At 36.6% G+C, this 21,685-nt stretch overlaps 1 long non-coding RNA gene across 1 annotated transcript; it reads left to right on the top strand.

The window, feature by feature from the left end:
- Positions 1-1,542: 1,542 nt before the first annotated feature.
- LOC121394243 lies at positions 1,543-19,195 on the top strand. Its single transcript, XR_005961578.1, has 3 exons — positions 1,543-2,642; positions 2,759-3,016; positions 19,056-19,195. It is a non-coding gene; the product is annotated as an uncharacterized LOC121394243 (long non-coding RNA).
- The last annotated feature ends 2,490 nt before the right edge of the window (positions 19,196-21,685 follow it).

Below are 21,685 nucleotides of genomic sequence, written 5' to 3'. Positions count from 1 at the left end.
GATTGCTGAACTCTTTGACCAATTGAAAGGGGCTAAGATTTTCACTAAATTAGATCTCCGTGGGGCGTACAACCTCATCCGCATCCGTGAAGGGGACGAGTGGAAGACGGCATTCAACACTCGGGATGGGCACTATGAATATCTCGTGATGCCCTTGTCAGGGAGCCGGGAGTTCCCTCTGGGGGAGTAGTCCGGATTTAGGAGGAAGCCCCTCAGGAGGGATCAGGATCGCTGTATCCAGGGATTCGGCAGAAGGGGTAATGGAGTACAGGCAACAGGTCACAAGGCAGGCAGAATACAAACAGAGTCCAAAGTCCAGGCAGGGGGTCAATAACAAGAGATCAAAACAGGAATATCTTCAGGGATAACAGGAATAGAAGCAGGAAACCCAGGAATCTTCTCAGGATGGAACGGGATCCTATTTTCGGGCGCCATCTTGGCGCCTCAGGCGTCCTTTTAAAGGGGTTTTTTGGCGCCCTTGCGTCGGCGTCAGCACGTCTGCGACCGACGCGCTGCGCCTGTGTCCGTCGCGCCGTTGTGACGTCTTCGCCCCTGCGCACTTGCGCGCAGGCGTCTCTGCGCCGGCGCTGCTACCCACGTGGCGGCCATGGGCGCCGCCATTTTGGGAGCGGCGTCGGAAGTGGTAGCTGCGCCGCCCGGAGCTCCTGGTCCTGCTCCGGGCGGCGATCGTGACAGCCCTTTGGCCTCTGTAATGCCCCCGCTGTCTTTCAGGAGCTCGTGAATGACATTTTCCGGGATCGCTTGGGAAAGTCTGTGGTCGTGTACCTGGATGACATCCTAATCTTCTCGAAAGACCTTGAATCTCATCGCTCTCCAGAAAGTTTTCCCTCCCGGCTCCCTGACAGGTATCACTACAGATATTAACTGACCTCTGCTTTATTTACAACTCAAATTCAGACTGTAAGCTCAGCACCAGATTTGCAAAAAAGGCGCCCCTAGGCGCGGGTGAATCTTGTTCCTCCTACCCCTGGCGCGGCTACCTGATGCGCGAATGCACACTACCACTACGCGCATCACTGATGCATGCACGTCCCTCCTACCCCAGCTTACATGAAAACGCACTGCTTGTTCCGCTGATTCCCACTGTAACTCCGCTCCGGGTGTCCTGCTGGAACCCAGAAATATAGATGCGGCTGGGCAGCATGCCGCCCTACAAATGTGCCATCTTAAACCCAGGCCTTTTTGGCCTTGCCACAAATCCGGACCTGTGTAAGCTCCTGTATAGTTCACATCTGTATCATCTCTATTGTTAACACCCCTAAAACCCTGTACTGTTCACCCCTCAGACCCAGACTGAACGTTCGGTACTCTGCCTGCCCTATGCTCCCTGTGTGTGCCATACTCTGCCTGCCCTATGCTACCTGTGGAACTTCAGCCTGGTAGGGTTTGTTCTGGGTGTGTAAGCATTTGAAAATTGTTGTTAGGGGCCCCTAAATTGTTTAATCATGTGCTGGGAGTGCTGTGCTATCCACAGGGGAGGAGGAGGAATGTGGATTTATGGGTATGTTTTAATATGACTTTTCACATATGAGTGACGAGTGATATCCCTGCAGTGAGCACCAACCATTTGGTTTTTTGGTGTGATACCAACATTAATGTGGATATGGCCTTAAAAGTTCTTGTGGTAACATTGCTGTGGATTAAAGTGGATGTGGGTTAATTGTGGAAGTGGTCAACACTGGCTTTGATTATTGGCCCTCCACCATGTAGACCAAAAAAATTCTGGCCCCCAGTACTACAAAAGTTGGACAGCACTACACTACTGACTTGCACCAAGTAAATTGATGGACACAAGGGTTACCCTGGAATTTGGGGAAAAAAGCTGCATTGTGGGTAAAAAAAACATGGCAATTTGCATCATTTTTAGATGAGGGCAGTGTTTAAGGGGCACGCAGGTCACTGGTAGTCTTTACTACAATGTTTAGCTCTTGGTCCTCAAGCTGTTGCTGTTTGGCTGTCATGTTGCAAGTTACAGTATAGTGCAAAAATAGCCTGATTAAGCATTTTTCCACATGCCTATTTTAAGTTATTTTTACTCACTTTAGAGGATCTACTCTTTCTCTATTGCCCTGAACTTTTCTCCAGCTTGACCCTATTAGGGAGACTATGGTTTTGGTTTGTATTAAAAAACACATTATATGAGGCTTGCTTAAAAACAAGAACGTTGGTTTACTCTTCCTTCCAACATTTGCTCACAAAAATAGATAATATATCATTATAATCTTCAGTGTATTGTGGGCGAAAACAGTGCCTTTATGCCCCAGGGCTTAGATGCATGATTTTATCATCACACCAACCCCAGCTGTCCCATTCCTTTGGGACAGTTAAGATATAAGAGGCTGAAAATGCAGAAGGGGTTGTCCTGGGCTGGGTTTGTGTGGCTTATGGCCATTGGCCAAGGGTGGCTACATTGGAGGCGTGACCAGAAAGTCTTTGTTCTTATATGATGTGGAGCAGTATATGTTAGATGCAAGCAACTAACCCTGTATCATGGTAGTTATAGCTCATGCTCAGCTATTATGGATCTCTCATTTTATTTTCTATTTACATAACACTTCCACAGTTTCTAAGTGCAGGTTGTAAAACTGTAATTTCAGGCTTTTGTTGGATTTTAACTGGCTGTGAGTATCCAAAATTGTTTAAAGCTTGTGCCTTGCTCTTTGCATTCTCTATAAGCATTGTATTTAGTCTCACTTATACACTTTTCCCTGGTAACAAAATCATGATGACATTGAAGACAGCTGTTTTGAAAAACTCCGGTTGCATACAAACGTTCAAGGGTAGGTCTGGCTCATCTACTAACAGTGGAATGGACCAAGTATGTTTCTTTAAAATAGTCCTTGTCATTCAATCTCCTGTAGACAGAGGTGGCAGATGAACTAAATAGAGGTCACTCCCACAGGCTTCGTTAGACATATAGCAGAGAAGAAAATCATTCCACCTTTCACATCTACTTAGCAGGCTCAGGAATTAAGCAGGAACAACCACTCAAAAAGTAAGATCAATATTTTAATACATCTCTGTAGAGCTAGATATACAATATACTGTGTATTGTTTCTGTTGAACCATGATAACTATAGAATTTCCACAGACCAAGGTAATGTTTAAGGAGCTTGGGCTTTGTTGGCATCTTACATTTTCTGATATAATGTTCATACTATTATATAAATGCCGGCACTTTATTAACAAGTTCTTTGACATTTTCTGTTTAGAGCAATCTTAATTAAGATGATACATAATTATGATAAAACAGATGTTGCACCTTACCTGACACCTTTAGTACTTGTTTACATAGATTTCATGTCTACACGTCAGGGTTTTAAAGTGTTTTTAGAAATAACATGGATTCACCAATTAAAAGAGTATCATCCTGTTGAAGAAGTGCCTACATTTCTACTTATATACTAATCGGTGTAATTTGTTTAAACATTGATGGAATTAGTGGGTTTCCTCTAATATAAGCTATAAAATACTGTATGTGTGAAACATCTACTATTTCTTGGAATAAAAGAAATTAACTATTCCTCCCCATCTGGGGTGACAATATCACCTTGTTTTTTGGTGTTTATAATGCCCCGTAGTACAAATGGTAAAATATTTGTTTTATTTTGGGCATTTTTTTTTGCTCTACAAATTTATTATATATCAAAATAGATGAAATTAGTGCTTTTGTGGGGTGGGGGGGGCATCAAAATAGGTTAAAATTGGCGGCATAGTGTTTTTTGCCCTTTAGAAAGTGCACATCACACAGAATCGCATCAGTCCAGGTGAATTTTAGTTTGTATTTATTATTATTTATTCACTCAGTATGAGTTTCAAGGTTTCAAAGATTTATTGTGTTCTATACATCATGACTCATTAAATAAGCTCATGCTGAGAGAGATTCAAGTATAATTACATCATTCACTTCCATAATTGAGTTAAATCAGTGTTGTACTAGGACTTTTCAAACAATATTAATGATAATGTGGGTTAATTTCCCTCAAAAGGTGACCTGATATTAGGTGAAGGTATGGTACACCACAGTACAGGGCTGATATAGCTTATCTTTAGATCAGTTATCCGTAAAACCCCAGGTCCCCAGCATTCTGATTAACAGGTCCAATACCTTTAATTGACCCTGAAGCTTCTTCTTGTAATGCTTTCTAATAAGAAATATATATGATAATAAGCTAAATGGTACAGTAAGTTCTTAATAGTTTTATGGCTAAATTATTGCATATTTTTCATGTAATAAAAATAGTAAGTTGGTGGGAGGAGCTGGGAGTTATAGTCTAACAACAGCTTGAGGGACACAGATTGGATATTGACAATATGCAGAGTTTCTCCCTGACGTTTGGGGCCCAGATATGTAGATTTCCCTTTTCTCTAACACCACCCCTGTAGATCATGATTCCGGGTGAAATCTAGTAGGATCAAATAACCTGTAAATGAGGAGGCATTTCAATTTATTAGTATAATCCACTGATTATGACATACGGTACATCACAACATTTGTATAAAGACTATTTCTGGATAATATATGAGACACAATTATTACAAAGTTATGGGACAGTCTTCAGCTACTCTCAGCAAATGACAGAGCATAGACATGTCAGATATGTAGCTAGTACAGGACCTTTTATACAGCACACCTGGCACCTGCGGTTTTCGGGATAATGGGTCTTTTAGTAATTTGGATCTCCATACCTTGTCTACTAAAAAAAAATTATTTAAACATTAAGTAAACCCAGCAGAATTGTTTACCTCCAGTAAAGATTAAGGAGGTTAATTATCAAAGTCCGATTTTATCTCAACATTTTCTGCTGCAAACTCTGAACAAATCTGATCGTTTTTTTACGCTTATTTATAATTACATTTTACCGAAAATTTGCTTTGCAGGAAAAAATCAGATTTTCAAGATTTTTTCAGATTTTTCACCTGAATGCTTTTTTGCCCGAAAACTCAGAAAACTTAGGGGCATTGCACGAAACCCAGCGCACATCAAAAAATCATTGGGACTTCTTCCATTGACTCATATACATCCTCGGCAGGTCTGAGATGCCTGATTTTCTAATTCTGAGTTTTTCATCCTCGGGGTTTAATAAAGATTTTTTTAAAAGTCTGATTTCATTAAAAAAAATCACAAATTATTTTGCATTCGGAGTTTAGTAAATAACCCCCTAATTGTATCTTATTTGGGATCAAGTACAAGCTACTGTTTTATTATTTCATAGAAAAAGGAAATCATTTTTAAAAATTTAAATTATTTGATTAAAATCGAGTCGATGGGAGCTTTCTGGATAACGGGTTTTCAGATAATGGATCTGTACCCTCTGTACAGTGCAAATAAATTTCTTGCATTCCAGCAGAAAGATAATGCACAATTATTCTAGTATGGTAACTGCATGTGATGTACACAGTAGAATCCATAGGCTGAGGTTACATATATACAGTATGCCTTATGCAACAGGTTCACAAACCCCAGAAAACACCTTAGTGTGGTGTGGTCCCTCAGAGGAGAACTAAAGCCTAACTAAAGAAGTAGCTAGAAATGTTGTACATTATGTTTTGTGCTTCTGTACCAGCCCAAGGCAACTACAGCCCTTTAGCAGTAAAGATCTGTGTCTCAAAATAATCCCCAGTAGTGATGGGCGAATTTGGGGCGTTTTGCCTGGCAAATAAATTCACCCATCACTAATCCCTAATCCCTAATAAATAGCTCCCCATCTTCTTTTCTGCTGATTCACTGCACACGCTCTGTGCTGCTGTCACTTACTGAGCTTAGGGACCCACTCATAATATACAGTAGACAATATAAGGCTGATAAGTAATTAATATAGATAATTACTACATGGAAGCACAGAAACCAGTGCAATTAGCATCATAATGTAATAATCAGACTTGTAGCATCATCTTATATTACAGACAACCCTCTTTTTTTGCTTGATAATTTGCTTCTCAGAGATCATTGAGCATGTGAGTGTCACAGACACTTTCCAAGATGGTGACCCCCTGTGACAAGTTTGAAGTCCTGGATCATTGCTGCTATTGACAAGCTGAAACTTTAGGCTGGTGCAATAAATTCACTATTTAAAATATGGCATTTTTATCCATATTCATTTTTATGGTTTAGTTCTCCTTTAAATATGACTGCAGTGCACCTGCACCTACTGAATGTCAGCTGCCTCATCAGTCTGTTACTAAAGGAATTCATGGCATCAGTTAGCCTTATATAAATTGTGTTCATGCATTCAGACATCAAAATGTGTCACTATTATCCCCCATACACACACCTGCATTGATGAAACATTGGCATTTCTTTATTATTCTAAAACTACAATGGAAAAACATTCTTTTACACTGCATTTTTCAAACATCAACTGCTTTTTATGCCAGCTATTCGATTGCCTAAAATCAATACACAGATTGATAAATGGGCCAGGATTTTACAGAGGGGTGTCTGGAATTCAGATGGTGTGGTTTATTTTATATTCATTTATACGCAGCTTGATACATATGCCCCTAAACTGCAAGTTAATTTCAATAACAGGTATTAACTATTGATTAATATCATTATTACTTGTTTAGAAAGGAACGGACCAATATACTTAGCACAAGACACAGAGAGCAAGTGCTTAGGAGCTTAAAGGGTGGTTCTCTTTTACATTAGCTTTAAGTATGTTATAGAATGGCTAATTCAAAGCAACCTTTCAATTGTTCTTCATTTTTTCTTTTTTATACTTTTTGAAGCATCTGCCATCTTCTTCTGTCTCTTTCCAGCTATCAAATAGGGGTCACTCATATAAAAACAAATTCTCTGTAAGGCTACACATGTATAAATAGGGGCAAATTTTTTCGCTTTGTTTTTCCGTGGAAATGACGCCCATAGACTTGTATGGCAGCGTGCGGCAAAAAAATTTAGCAGCGCAACAAATTTTTTTTGGACACCCATAGACTTTAATGGGCGTCACAAGTCACCGGCGGCAAATTTTTGCCAAAACGGCTCAAATTTGCCAATCCCTTAATTATGTGCTCTCCTATTCATATTCCTGTCTTTTATTCAAATCAATGCATGGTTGCTAGGGTAATTTGGACCCTCGCAGCCAGATTGCTAAAACTACAAACTGGAGAGCTGCTGAATTAAAAGCTAAATAACTTAAAAAACACAAATAATAAAAAATGAAAACCAATTGCAAATTGTCTCAGAATATCACTCTCTACATCATATTAAAACATGGCAGATGCCAGTTGTGCTATTCCACTAACATAAGTATTGCCGCTCTTTACTGATCTGTATGAATTCCATGGCTAAAGTGAAAAATGCTGTGCCTCACGATTAGGGATGTCGCGGACTGTTTGCCGGCGAACTTGTTCGCGCGAACATCGGCTGTTCGCGTCCGCCGCAAGTTCGCGAACGTCGCGCGACGTTCGCCAATAGGCGTTCGCGTCAAAATCGTTCGACCATTCGACCATTCGATCGGTAAAATCGAACGATTTTCGTTCGATTCGAACGAAAATCGTTCGATCGAACGATTAAAATCCTTCGATCGTTCGAATCGAACGATTTTCGGATGTTCGAAGTTCGCGAACTGTTCGCGAACTGTTCGCATTTTTTGCCGGTGTTCGCGAACGGCGTTCGCGAACACATTATCGGCGGTTCGCTACATCCCTACTCACGATCATGCTCATTGAATTACATATTTGCTCTGATAAATTTTCATTATTTTAATTAGTAAGTACATTTCAGATTGATATTTTGTTTCTGAAATACAAATCCCATCATCAACCAGCAGCACCCAGTACATGCTGGAAGTTCTAGTCCAACAACAGGCTTGCTGTTCCTTATTGAGAAGAAAAAGAAGCCAGCAGTAATGCCTTTTTTTTTTATAAATAACAGGTTTACTGGGAGGCAAAAAGAGTGTTATTTTGAAATGCACCTCCTTCACAAGTGTGGCTGTTCACACGGCACATTTCTATTATATAAGCTTTGTGATAACATTCACAAAAAAACATTCAAGTCATTCTGATTTATGCATAAAAAACAAGAAGAAAAAAATCATCACGTTCTATGTGATGCTTAGTCTTCTGGTTGTAAAAATGTCTACTGTATTTACAGCCAAATGACCAGGCAACTGGCGACAGACATAAATTTGATTTACACTGAGACATTTAATGGCCTCACAAGATACTACTCCCCAGCTGGCATGCCTCAGAAGGCAAATCTCCAGAAATTTTACACTCGGCACTCTACATAGTATACAGCTCAGCCATAGGATGTGATCTTTTACAGTCACGTTAGCAGTAAACCCAAGTCCTTAAACAACACCAGTGGCCCTATCAGCATTAGGTAATGTTGCAGCAGAGGCCATTTAAATAAAAGGGCAAATGACTTAATATTCACAGCTCTGATGGATTGCCAATCAATTTCACAGCCCTTTTGCTTTGCGGTGCATTGCCTTTTATATTGTGGAAGTAAAGAAAGCAAATGAAATTACACAACTTGATCTTTATGCTCCACCGTTCATTTTTTTCAAGAAATGAATGCATTTGTTTGAATAAAACTTGAAATGAGACATTAGACAAAAGATGTTATTTTTTTTAGATGTATCTGCAGTTAAGTCATAGTTTTCATTTGCAAACAATGCAGTGTTTATATTTGTATTCTGCACTAATGCCCGCACCATATGCCATACTTATAGTTTTCACAGTTGGCTAAGTATACATTAACGAGTTTTAATTACTAACTTACAGTAAGTGGATTGGTTTCATTGGGTTCTAACTAGGAGCAGGTTGCTAAGATGCAATATAAAGCGGTGATAATGAAATCAGCTCACATTAGGAAATATATGCTTAGAACTTATGCAATGTCACCCAATAAGCTCAAGGATCTACAGTATGTTTTGTTGAAGCTGTAAGTAAATTCTTTGAGGTTTTTGCTACATTTTTTATATAAATAAGAAGAATCTCTTCTATATTGAACTACATTCTTCTGCCAACAAAGGAGTAGTAACTTTGGGCCTTTGGAGCTTTGGCAACATTTGACATTGGCAGATAAACGAAAATATCTCCCAGTAATTGCAAGGATGGGAAGGGTGAAAGCTGTCCCTTTCTGCTCACACTCTGTTGCACACACACACATTTATATATATATATAATCAAAAAGAAAACCGCACCAACAGTATGAAATAAACAAAAAGGTTTTATTTGATCAAATAAAACCTTTTTGTTTATTTCATATGAAGACCTGTTGGTGCGGTTTTCTTTTTGATTATTACTATTGCTGTCTTTAACCAGCACACAGGCATTGCTTTTTGTTTGTCTGTGTGCACCATGTCTAAGCTTACTATATATATATATATATATATATATATATATATATATATATATATATATATATATATATATATATATATATATATGATGTATCTTATATTATAGTTATCAGGTCCGGACTGAGAATTAAAATAGGCCCTGGCATTTCAGGTACACAAAGGCCCAATCAGCCCACAAAGAGGCCCAGACAGCCCCCACCAGCCCACTAAATACTGACTTTCTATGGCACCTTACAGCAGCCCCTCTGGCATTTGCCAGAACCCACAGATTGCCAGTCCGGGCCTGATAGTTATAATTGCTCAAAATTGCTCAATTGCTGAAAAATCAGGTAAGGCAGAAAAATTCTTTGCAGATTTACAGCGGTGAGCTGTTCCAAGTTTTTTGTCAATGCAGTGAATGCACTTGAAGGAGTGATAGGCCTATATATATATATATATATATATATATATATATATATATATATATATATATATATATATATATATATATATATACTGTATATATATATATATACACACACATCATATACATATATATATATATATATATATATATACACAGATCATATATATCTATATATATCTATATATCTATATATCTATATATATATATATATCCACCATTAAGGTCCGCACTCGTCGTTAAGGACTGAACTCGGGTGCTGTGTGTAGATCGTGAAATCCAAAAGTCCAAAGGTTTACACGCACACCGATGTTGATATAAATGTTACTTTATTAGGAAGTACTTTAGGGAGTAAGTAAGTTTTAAATTTTGTAACTGGAACACATCCTGTTAGAGGGAAAAGCATCTTGAGAAAGGTTCTAGATTCCGAACCGAAACGTTGATGCAATAAATTAATGACTTCCTAATAAAGTAACATTTATATCAACATCGGTGTGCGTGTAAACCTTTGGACTTTTATATATATATATATATATATATATATATATATATATATATATATATATATATATATATATATATATACATACATACAGTATATGGATGACACAGGATGACAACATCCTTATGCCTCATCTATGTGCTGTTATTTTTTATTGTGGGCCAGGCTTATTGATCATGTGGCAAGTATTGGACTCCTAAATTCAGTTCTCAATCCAGATTCTAATCTGCTCAATGGATAAAACAAAGGTTACGCATTCCATCCCTACTATCCAACACATTCCAGACTTCTGACACTGTAGTCCCTCACTAACAATTTATTGCACAGCAAACTAGGTGCAGTGTCCAAATGGTAACTCCCAGGAAGACCTTCCTCGATCAATACTAAAGGTGCTTGTTACTGTTTAGCAACAACGACTAGTGATTCGCCCATCGCTAACACTAAGTTGTGTGTGCCAAAGCTTGCAGTATGCCAGTAAATTGTATTATACAATCTGGTTGCAGTCCATATCTCAAGAACTATCTAAAAACTATTTTGGGGGTCATTTATCAACAATGGGCAAATTTGTCAGCGAGCAGTAACCCACAAAACACTTCTGCATTCATTGTTCTACCTGCAGCTGGCTGCAAAAAGCTGACCACTGATTGGTTGCTACGGGTTACTACACACATGAAAATGTGCCCAGTGTTGATAAATGAGTCCCACTAATATCTCTACTTTAAGAGATTTATAATGACTTTTAAAGGGATACTGTCATGGGAAAACATGTTGTTTTCAAAATGCATCAGTTAATAGTGCTGCTCCAGCAGACTTCTGCACTGAAATCCAATTTTCAAAAGAGCAAACAGATTTTGTTATATTCAATTATGAAATCTGACATGGGGCTAGGCATGATATTGTCAATTTCCCAGCTGCCCCCAGTCATGTGACTTGTGCTCTGAAAAACTTCAGTCACTCTTTACTTCTGTACTGCAAGTTGGAGTGATAAATAATGAAATCAATCATGAAATAATGAGTGATAAATTTATGAAATCAAGTGAAAAAAAGTTTTGGAAGTGGACCAACCCCTTTAAGTGCTTTATTACACTTCTTTGTAATAAATTATCTCATAAGCTTAAACCAATATATTTAATGGTTAGCAAACTGGCGTTGTTTTGGAGAAAAGTTTTTACTTAAGTTTTTAAAAACTGGTTATTGTGTCGCAGGGTTGATCCGACACGACACGACTGTCAGATGCAGACGCATCGGATCACTGCTGCGACTTCATCCGACATTTCCATTACGTACCTTACTTCTGTCGCATCCGATGTGTGACACCTGCATTTTTGCGCAGCGCGTCGGATCGCATGGAAATCGCCCATGTAGTCCTACCCTTATTCCCACAATGCAGTAAGGGGCTGATGCACTTGACTTGCATTTCACCTGGCATAATTGTGTCTCATTTGCCGAAACTGTGCACACATTTTGTTGCACACAGACACAATTGCACGAAAGCCACCTGCTGTAATCTTGGGTTAGGCACTTGTGCTGCGCCTATTGACTGTTCAAGAGGTGGCAGCAGCTCCAGGGTTCTCCTGTGTCATTAGGAACAGCTCAGCAATGAGTTGCCTATTGATCATAAGGCAAGAAGGATGGAGCAGCACCAAGATAAACGCTAGAGAAGTGCAAGAAGTAGATTTTGACACAAATACCTAATGAAAGTGGCTCTAGATAGAGCAGGAAGCACTCACTGACCTTTGAAGGACACACTGCTGTGCTGCTAAGTGTATCCGTTTCCGAAGCTTGTACATTCCAACAAGAAAATCCTCAATCAAGGAGCACCAGCGATGTTATGGTTTTAACACTGCTGGTGCTCCATGATTGAGGATTTTCTCACTAGTTAGATGTAAAATAATGAAATAGAAATATTTGTTTCATAAGAAAAGAAAAAAACATGTCAAACCTGGCAAAATACTTTTTGGAAACTTTAAGCATCATTTATCGCTGTTTTTGCACTGAAACGGAAAATATACAAAAAAAAAATACAGAACAAATGGTAATTTGGACCCTTACACAAAAGGATACACTCAAAATTCACTGCACGTCACTGTCTTTGCTGAAGTGGTTAAAGTTAATTCCTTCCAATAATAAGTATTGAATTACAGCAAATAATAATTAAATGTAAACCATGACAATCATTAACAGTGACATTTTTCATGCAGGTCAGTTTCAGCATTATAACATAAAACAGATTAATCATTCTGTTAGCCCAATTAAGCCATGTATCTCTACAATGTCTCTTTCTAATTAGACCCTTCTGCGTGTTTTAAAGGTCAACCCAGAAAAGTAAACATGCACTTTTCAAACATTAAGAATATAAAATGCTGTAATTTTACATGTCTGGTGGAACAGTTACAAGGCTCTGTGACAGGGTCATCGCAACCTAGAAATACTTTATCTTTGAGAAAAATGTAGATTTTTTCCGCTTTGAGTTTAGTGTTTTAAAGTAGGAGTCTAGAAGACTAAGGGACAGTCTGAATTAAGAGTTTTTAACCGTTATTTGCAGGCTTTTTTTTTTTGAGGCAAAAATTGGAGATTCACATTGCAGTTTCCAAAACTTGAATTTAGCAAATACGTTGAAAATGAATGGTAGAATGTGATTTCACATTCAGTTCCCATAGACTTATACAGTATAAAAACTAAAGAATTATCAGGAAGTCTCTAGCATAGTCAAATAAAGTAATATATATCAATGCAAAACCATGCCAATTTTGGGTACTAGCTTGACGATATATTTTGACCTTTGAGCTCCTGAAATTTTGATAAATAGAAAAAAGACCTAGTACTGGGGAAGAAATTTGCCCCTGTAGCTTCATCTCCTCTCATTCTCATCTGACAGCATTATTGTGTGACCACCCATGTGCTGTCTGTTATCAGTAAATAATGCAATGATTGCATTCAAGTCAGAACTCTGTTAAAAGTTTGTTAAGTTTTTAAAACTCTAAATACAGGTATGAAATCCGTTATCCGGAAACCCATTATCCATAAAGCTCCGAATTACGGAAAGATTGTCTCCCATGGACTCCATTTTATCCAAATAATCCAATTTTTTTTTAAATGGTTTCCTTTTTCTCTGTAATAATAAAGTAGTACCATGTACTTGATCCAAACTAAGATATAATTCATCTTTATTGGAAACAAAACCAGCCCAAAGGTTTATCCAAATTACATAAAGATCCCTTATCTGGAAAACCCCAGGTCCCGAGCATTCTGGATCCCATACCTGTACTTCTCTTTCTTAATCTGACACTAGTATAATATTGTTTTTGAAACAATATGATGTAGAGATCTTCCAGATGATTTTTATTTTATTTATACGTTACACTACATTTACACTATATTGGTATGCAACACATGGCAGTTTCATCCTTGCTAAATGTTTTTGGAAAGTAGGGGCAATCAAAACAGTAGGTATATGGCTCACTGTCAGCGGAATCAACCTCAAGAGTGAGGGTTTTTTAGCAACAATCACTGTGCTATAGCAGTCAGAGAGAAGGATCCAACAGAGAAAATCCAATAGCTACCCATGAAAGTAAATGTCAGCCTCAGAGTGCCCTCAATAATAATTGCTCCCATTTGTCACTGAAATTTTGATGAATACTTTTTTCTAAGTCGAGACTAGAGACAATTACAGTCTTGACTTCTAAATCATTTCGGTATTTGGAGCAAAAGTTCTTTGTTCCAAAAAAAAAACCAACATCTAAGATAAAGCATAACCAACAAGGAAAAGTGTGTTTTAATTTTCACCAGCATTTTCAAAGCGCTTATGCTACCATAATGGAAGTCTATATGACGCTTCTTCAATTGGTACAGATTTTATTTCCCTGGCTTGTAAATTCTATTACACTGGAAATAAATGTTTCATACAGTTTGGTCATTTTCAACTGAATCATTGGTTAGTGTGTAAGCTGTCTCTAACAACTATTTGGCCAATCCGATGTGGGGGTAAATGTACTGTAAAATTGGACCAACCAATGATTTTGGCCCAGTTCAATGACTCTATGCATATATGGGGCATTGACTAACCTGGAAGAGCATGGGTTGTTATTTGTTAGCTTTACAGGCAAAGCATATCTATCAGTGCCAAAATTATAACAATAACCAGAAATAAAAAAAGCTGTGTAATACTGTAAGTAGACAGATACATTGCCATTATAAATACTAGATCATTTATACACCGGTAAAATAATTGTCTATGTATTTATGCTATATATCGATGGGCGAATCTGTGCCGTTGCGCTTCGACGAAAAATTTGCAAAATGCAATGAAGTTAATGGACATCAAAATAATTTTGATGCACAGCAATTTTGACGTGGGACAATTTTTATATGGGCGACTGTTTTGTCCAAATGCATTAAAGTCAATGGGCGTCAGAATAATTTTGACGCACGTAAATTTTTTGCGTGTGACAATTTTGACGCGTGACAATTGTTTAATTTTAGCTGCAGTTTCATGACTTTATTCGCTGGCGGAAAAATGCGGAAATTCACTGCAAATTTGTGCCTGTATAATTTATTCGCCGATCACTAATGCTATAGAATTTTAAGCCATTAAAAAAGGCTTATAAAAACTGCAAATTCACGACATCTCTTTTTCGTTCTATGTGTGGTCAAAAATATATAATACAAGGACATGTATTTAAAACATTTAATTCAGTATTAATAGATTGTTTTCCATATTAGTAGTCAACATTTATGTATTATTTTTAGAAAATGGATAAGAAAAATCTCAACGGCCGCCGTGAGATAATGACCCATGATGCTGATGGCTTGAAATATTTTTGGGAGAAAAAAATAGAAAAGCAAACAACAGATTACAAGTGTGAACATGAGCGGAAAAATAAAAGTGCCCTTTCAAAGTGAGTATAATGCCAGCTTAGTGTTAATGATGTGACAAAGACTATTGAAGGTTGCGAAGAAACTATTTTCATGTAGTGAAACTATAATGATTGATCAGTGCTTCAATTAAACATCCAAATAAATGATGACAGACTAGATGGATGAACACAGTGTATAATGCATCCATTGTATAACTGCTTAAGTTGTGAAATTTTTTAGATGCGTTTGTTATTCATTTGCTAAAAAGAAATTGTATTGTCAGCTCACTGAAGATTGATGCAGCCTCGATACACATTTTGAACATTATAAAGCATGCGCTGATGCACTTAAAGAACCTAAAGAACGAATTGGTTGCCTCAGAAGCATGATTAGGTTGGCTTACAGCAATGCTAGCTGAGTAGTGGCTCATATAGTTGCTAAATGAGATGACTGTATGTGCAGCTGCCAAATGCCTTTAAAGACTCTTCCATGCCAGCTTCACAGACCAGCAACGCTTCTCCTACTGTATATAGATTTCTTCTGCTTTAGTAGTATATTTGCCGTACAGTCTAGTAATCACATGATGGTAGTAGTACTCAACCACATTGCATTATAATTACATTTATTTCATAATTGTTTTTTATTGTTATATTGTGAGTCATTCTGCAATTTATATATATATAATACACAAAAGCCATGAATATCTTGTAAATTATATCCTTATAAACGGTGAGTTCTGATGTCATCAGTTATAAACGGTGAGTTCTGATGTCATTTCTGTCACATGACTCACCGAAATTTGTGTATTATAATAAATAAAGTACCCCCAGTTGCAAAATATGAGGATATTAGAAGTTACCTTGGAGTTCCATGACCTGTATAAAAACACTCGGCCTTCGGCCTCGTGTTTTTATATGGTCATGAAACTCCTCGGTAACTTATAATATCCTTATATTTTACAAAAGGGGGTACTTTATTCACTATATATATATATATATATATATATATATATATATATATATATATATATATATATATATATATATATATATATATATATATATACTGTATACATGACTGACACAGGGTACATTGAACAAGGCAATAAATGAGAACGAGCATGGCTCTTATAAATAATTTAAGTATGGTTCCTTCATAGAGCAGCAACATTTTCCACAGCACAGTTCATTACAGTTTCATATAGAACAATACAACAGAAAGAAATTAAAAACATGTAGACAAGGAATCAGATTTTCCCACTTATGATAGTCTAAAGAGGATTATAGACATACAGTATATAAAGTATAGGTTAATATCTTTATTTAAAATTGAATTATAGAAACTCAATGATGATTGGTCACTGCCATGATTCTTAATGAAGTGGTTTAAAAAAAATCAATAAATGCCAGTCATTCAGTATGCAGGTATATAGCAGAGCTTATACTGCTAGGGACTACCATATTTACTGAATCATTATCTGGGAGAAAAGTGTGTTTTATACAATAAAACAATGCTGCTTGTTTAACTCAGCCTATCAACTTACATTTTCTTTATAAATACAGAACATGATGAATACATGTGATGCAGTGCTGTGGTCTTTTCCTAATCACTGTAAATAGTGAGCTTGGAGCAAAATTTAAATATAATGCAAACATATCACTTTTATTTCTCAACCAGTCCAGGGAAAATAAATAAATATGTATATGTAATAAATAAATATTCATGTGGCAAATACTGCTTTCAGTTTCCAATACATTTACGGTACAAATAAAAGTAAAGGCAAAGATAAATTTTGGTCCTGTATTAACAATATATATGTCAAAGCTGCTTAGAATTTAACTTTTATTATTCAATAAGCTTTTTTTTTTCATTGTTTGGGTGTGGTTCCCTTTTTAACATAATAAATGTCATGTCATAAGCATTACTATAACATGATGTAATTTATTAAAATAGTAGATTTGCTTTAGATAAGAATTTGCTTAGTGTGTTGTAATGTGTCTGGCTTTATCACATTGCTACAGTTTTCCTCATTGTCACGCTGTAGTATAAGCCAATTGATTTGCTCATATCCAGAGTCAATAATCACTATCTCTATAGCATTTCTGCATAGATTATACAAACATATTCATAACGTTCCCTACTTATTTTGACTTCCTTCTTAAATGTGATCAGATCATATAGCTCATAAACATGAGGATAACCAGCTGCTACTTTCATGATGTAGAGTGATATAGTATTACTAAGTGAACTACTATAAAATTACACAGTAATGGGATAGGTTACATAGTTAGATAGTTAAGATGGGTTGTAAAAAGACCAAAGTCTATCAAGTTTAACCTCTCCAAATGAACCTTATTGCACATATTGTATGTACACATACTTACACCCACCTATCTATACACTCACATATACAACACAATATTATACTTGTTCAATAAATATATTGAAGTCACAGGCATTATTAAAATCTGCCATCACAACATCACCCCGCAGGGCATTCCACAACCTCAGTGCCCTTATTGTGAAGAACTACCTACACTGCTTCAAATGAAAGTTTGCTCCTCTAGTCTAGATGGGTGGCCTCTGGTGCGTTGAACATGCGTGCGTTATTGTCCTGCAAGACCGTACTTTATTTGCAAGTACTTTAGTAGCCACTAAATGACACTGTCTGAAATAAGACAACTTTTTATCTATAAAAATACCCAGATCCTTCTCAATTAAGGATACCCCCAACACACTACTCTTTAGTGTATAACTCCCTTTCATATTATTTCTACGTGACTGAATAATTTTCAAAATTTCACAGTTTCAAAATTTTGTCAAATCATGCATGGATCTTATAGTTTTGCATAATTTAGTATCATTAGCAAAAATATAAACAGTACTTTCAATGCCCACCTCCAGGTCATTAATAAACAAGTTAAAAAGCAAAGGTCCAAGGACAGGTTCCTGTGGTAATTCACTTACAACACTGGTCCAATTAGAAAAATTTCAATTTGTCACCGCTCTTTGTGAGCTATCCTTCAGCCAGTTTTCTATCCAAGTACAAATACTATTCCTTATTTCTTAATTTAACCATTCTTCTATGTAGGACTATATAAAATGCTATAGTAAAGTCTAAGTAGATTACATCCATTGTCATCCCAGAGACGAGTGTTCTGCTCACTTCTTCATAAAAGGTATCTTATCCCTTATTACCCCTTCCAAAACTTTCCTTTTTGAATAGCAGCACCACATTTTTAATTCACCAATACCTATGCACAATTTAGACCTCAATGAATTTCATCCTGAGTCACACATGAATCAATAGTTATTATTGGAAATAGATTTATTTAAAAGGAAGCCTTCATTAGCCTGTTCCTTAGACAGATGAAAAATAACAGTTTAGAATTTCTGCTTTTTCCCTGCTCTCATCAACCAACTGACCTCCCTCTGATAAAAGGGGCCCACAAACCTGCTGGTTTCTCAAAACATTATTATGCATAAGGTCTTTGCTTTTTTGACTTTATATCCCCTTTAATAGCAAATGTATGTACACCAAGGACTACTGTTTACAGTTTGATTTTCAGTTACTTAAGTTACAAGTGGACACCTCAGACATCAGAGTATTTGTAAGATGGAGAGTTGAAAAACTGACCAATTCTTTGACAAATTTGTGTATGTGGTCAGCTTAACTTTATGGTTAAACTAGTTAGATCTCAAGTGTATTCTTTGATTTTAGTGTGTTATGTTCCAGAAAGAAAATCTTTTCCACACTGACAAATAGAATTCAAACCATATGTTATCAATATATATCCCTTCTAAACCAAATTAGAGTTGATGACTTTTTTTAGAAACTTATTTTCTAGTAAAACATCCAATTGGGAACCAGACTTTGCCCTTTGGAAAAACACTAACATCTAAATCTGCTGGTATTTACTAGCAAATTATAATGTTTTACACAATTTTCTTGTCACAGGCTACGGGAAGAATGGACACAGAGGCTGGAATCCAGGATCAGACTGCTACAGTCTTTCCATGAGGACCAAAAGAAGCAGCTTTGTGGAGGATCAAAGGAAGCCCAACAGCACAATGCAAACACTGCAGCCTAAAATCCACATTTACAAATGCTAATCTTGACTTTTAAATAAATATTTTGTGCCTGAAAAATAAATTTTTTAAATTATAGTGAGCCTATAAAAATGCAATAATCCGAAGTCTTTCAGATTGCTGTTTAATCCTAATAATCATCGACTTCTGGTTAAAATGTGCAGTTTAGTCATGGTTTATTGCATTATGCTTTATTTTAGAGCAGTAAAAGGTAAATTGAAGGTGTAATCTTAAAAACATGGAGTGAAAGAGAAGATATGACACTTAAAAGAAGGGGAGATCATGTAATAACAAGGAACAATAGAGTTATCTAGCAACCAATAAGCAGGTGTCATTTACTGGTCTGCAGTTTAAAAACAAAAATCTGATCAGATGTTTTGGGTTTATTCCCATGTTATTACATTGACACTAGTCTAATCAGTGGTATGCAAAAGAAAATATATCAGCAGTAGGGTGCAGTGCAAAAAAGGTAGCAGATAAGTAAGTAGCAGATGGGTAATTAGCAACTGGTAGGTATTTGAGGATGTGCCATTTTTGTTGATACAGAGAAGTGATTATTGGAGCAATCACTAAAACGGGTAATGGATCCATGTACATTATATCATTTGCTTATACACTTGTTAATTTACAGACTTAGCAAGTTTGCCTGTGGAAATGCAGAATGTTATACAGAAAAATTAAACGAAATGAAACAAAACCGTATATTTTTTACTAAAGCAGTATAAATCTAGTATAGAAAAGGAATACATTACAATTTAGCAAGTTTTTACTGCTTAGACCAGGGGTGTCCAAACTTTTGGCTTGCCGGGCCACATTGGAAAAAGAAAATTTGTCTGGGGCCACACATAAAATACACTTTTAATTGTAAAAGTAAAGGAAATACACAGAAAAGAACTACAATGCCAGTTGGATAACCAGATAGAGCTATACACTGGAATATGGGACACCTGGATAATAAATAGACGTATTATTATATTATTATTACTAACTGGGCAATGGGCAGAGACCCCCCTCCTGCTATTTCCTCTGGAACCAAGAGTTTCAAGCTGGGCCGCATTCATATGCATCCTGGGCCGCATGTGGCCCTCGGGCCACAGTTTGGACACCCCTGGCTTAGACTGTAAGATACTCTGTGCAAGGAACACCTTCATAATTTGAATGAATGAAACTATATTTCGCTGTGCTTTATTAAATACATTGTATATTTTAACCTGCTGCTCCTTCTTGGAAAGCATTGTGTACTCTAACAGAATAAATACATTCATAAATTGTTTTGCTTGACAGTTTGCTGATAGTGATTGGTGTTATACGAAGAGGATTCAGTATACATTGGACTACCATGAATGCAAGGATTATTTGTTTGGTATAAGCCTTATACTGTAGGAGAAGCATGGTATTTAAAGGAATAGGGTCTTAAAGATACACACCCTTTAATTAAGAGCAGAGGTTGCAATAAGGGAGCAAGGCTGCTCTGTTACTCACCGATTGCTCACTGCTGCTGAACCAGCAAACTAGAACAAAGGGGCTGATTCTTATGAATAAAGGGGTGGTTCACCTTTATGTACATTTTTAGTATATTATAGAATGACTAATTCTAAACAACTTTTCAACTGACCTTGATTTTTTCTTTTTTTATAGTTTTTGAATTATTTAACTTCTTTTTCTGACTCTTTCCAGCTTTCAAATGGGGTCTCTGACCCCTTCTAAAAACAAATGCTCTGTGCACAGTGCTTGTAGGAACATCGGAGTACTTAACATCTGCCCTGGGCTTCAGAGTACTGTGTGTTTGCTTCTTCACACTCTATTCTGGGAATCCTGTTTTTAATTTTTACAATATCAACCCTTCCCCCCACAGATTAAAGAACTAAAAATAATTATATAAAAAATAAACACCATATAATAGAAAATGTATGGCTATTGGCTTGGAATACATGTTCTGGTGATGTTTTCTTCAAAGTCTTACATCATGTTGCAAAGTTCTTATGGAATATGAAATAGGCAGAACGTTCAAGGCATTATAGAAAAGGCACGTTTAGTTATACATTGTAAATCCTGTATTTAATCTTACACTTTCAAATGTAAAACAATGGTTTAGGAAATTTTCTTAAATGATTCAAAGGTTTGATTAGATGAGATATATTTAAATGTCTGTAAATAAAATGATGTCAAGGTTAAAATTTGGGAAAAAACACATGAAATAACTATTATTTTGTACAAAATATATGATTTAACATCAGCATGTGTATATGCACAAAATATATGATTTAACATAAGTAGCTTACTGCAGCATTGCTCTGGTTATGGCAAAGATTAAATGATGAACCTATTCTTCCCAAGCAAGCCTATTAATAAGGTGTGCTTTGTCCTTTTGTCATTAATAACCAAATAAAGCATGACTAAATTGTGTTGAAAGATGAATTTTGTGACCATAAATTATTTTCCACCTCAAAAAATCCCTTAGAGTAGGAGAAAATAAAGAGTGATGCTCTAAGCTCTTTG

This window comes from Xenopus laevis, chromosome 1L, assembly GCF_017654675.1.
Source record: "Xenopus laevis strain J_2021 chromosome 1L, Xenopus_laevis_v10.1, whole genome shotgun sequence".
In the NCBI taxonomy this organism is placed as follows: domain Eukaryota; kingdom Metazoa; phylum Chordata; class Amphibia; order Anura; family Pipidae; genus Xenopus; species Xenopus laevis.
Note: the sequence above shows the minus strand (reverse complement) of the source record. Positions and strands in the feature narration are given on the sequence as shown.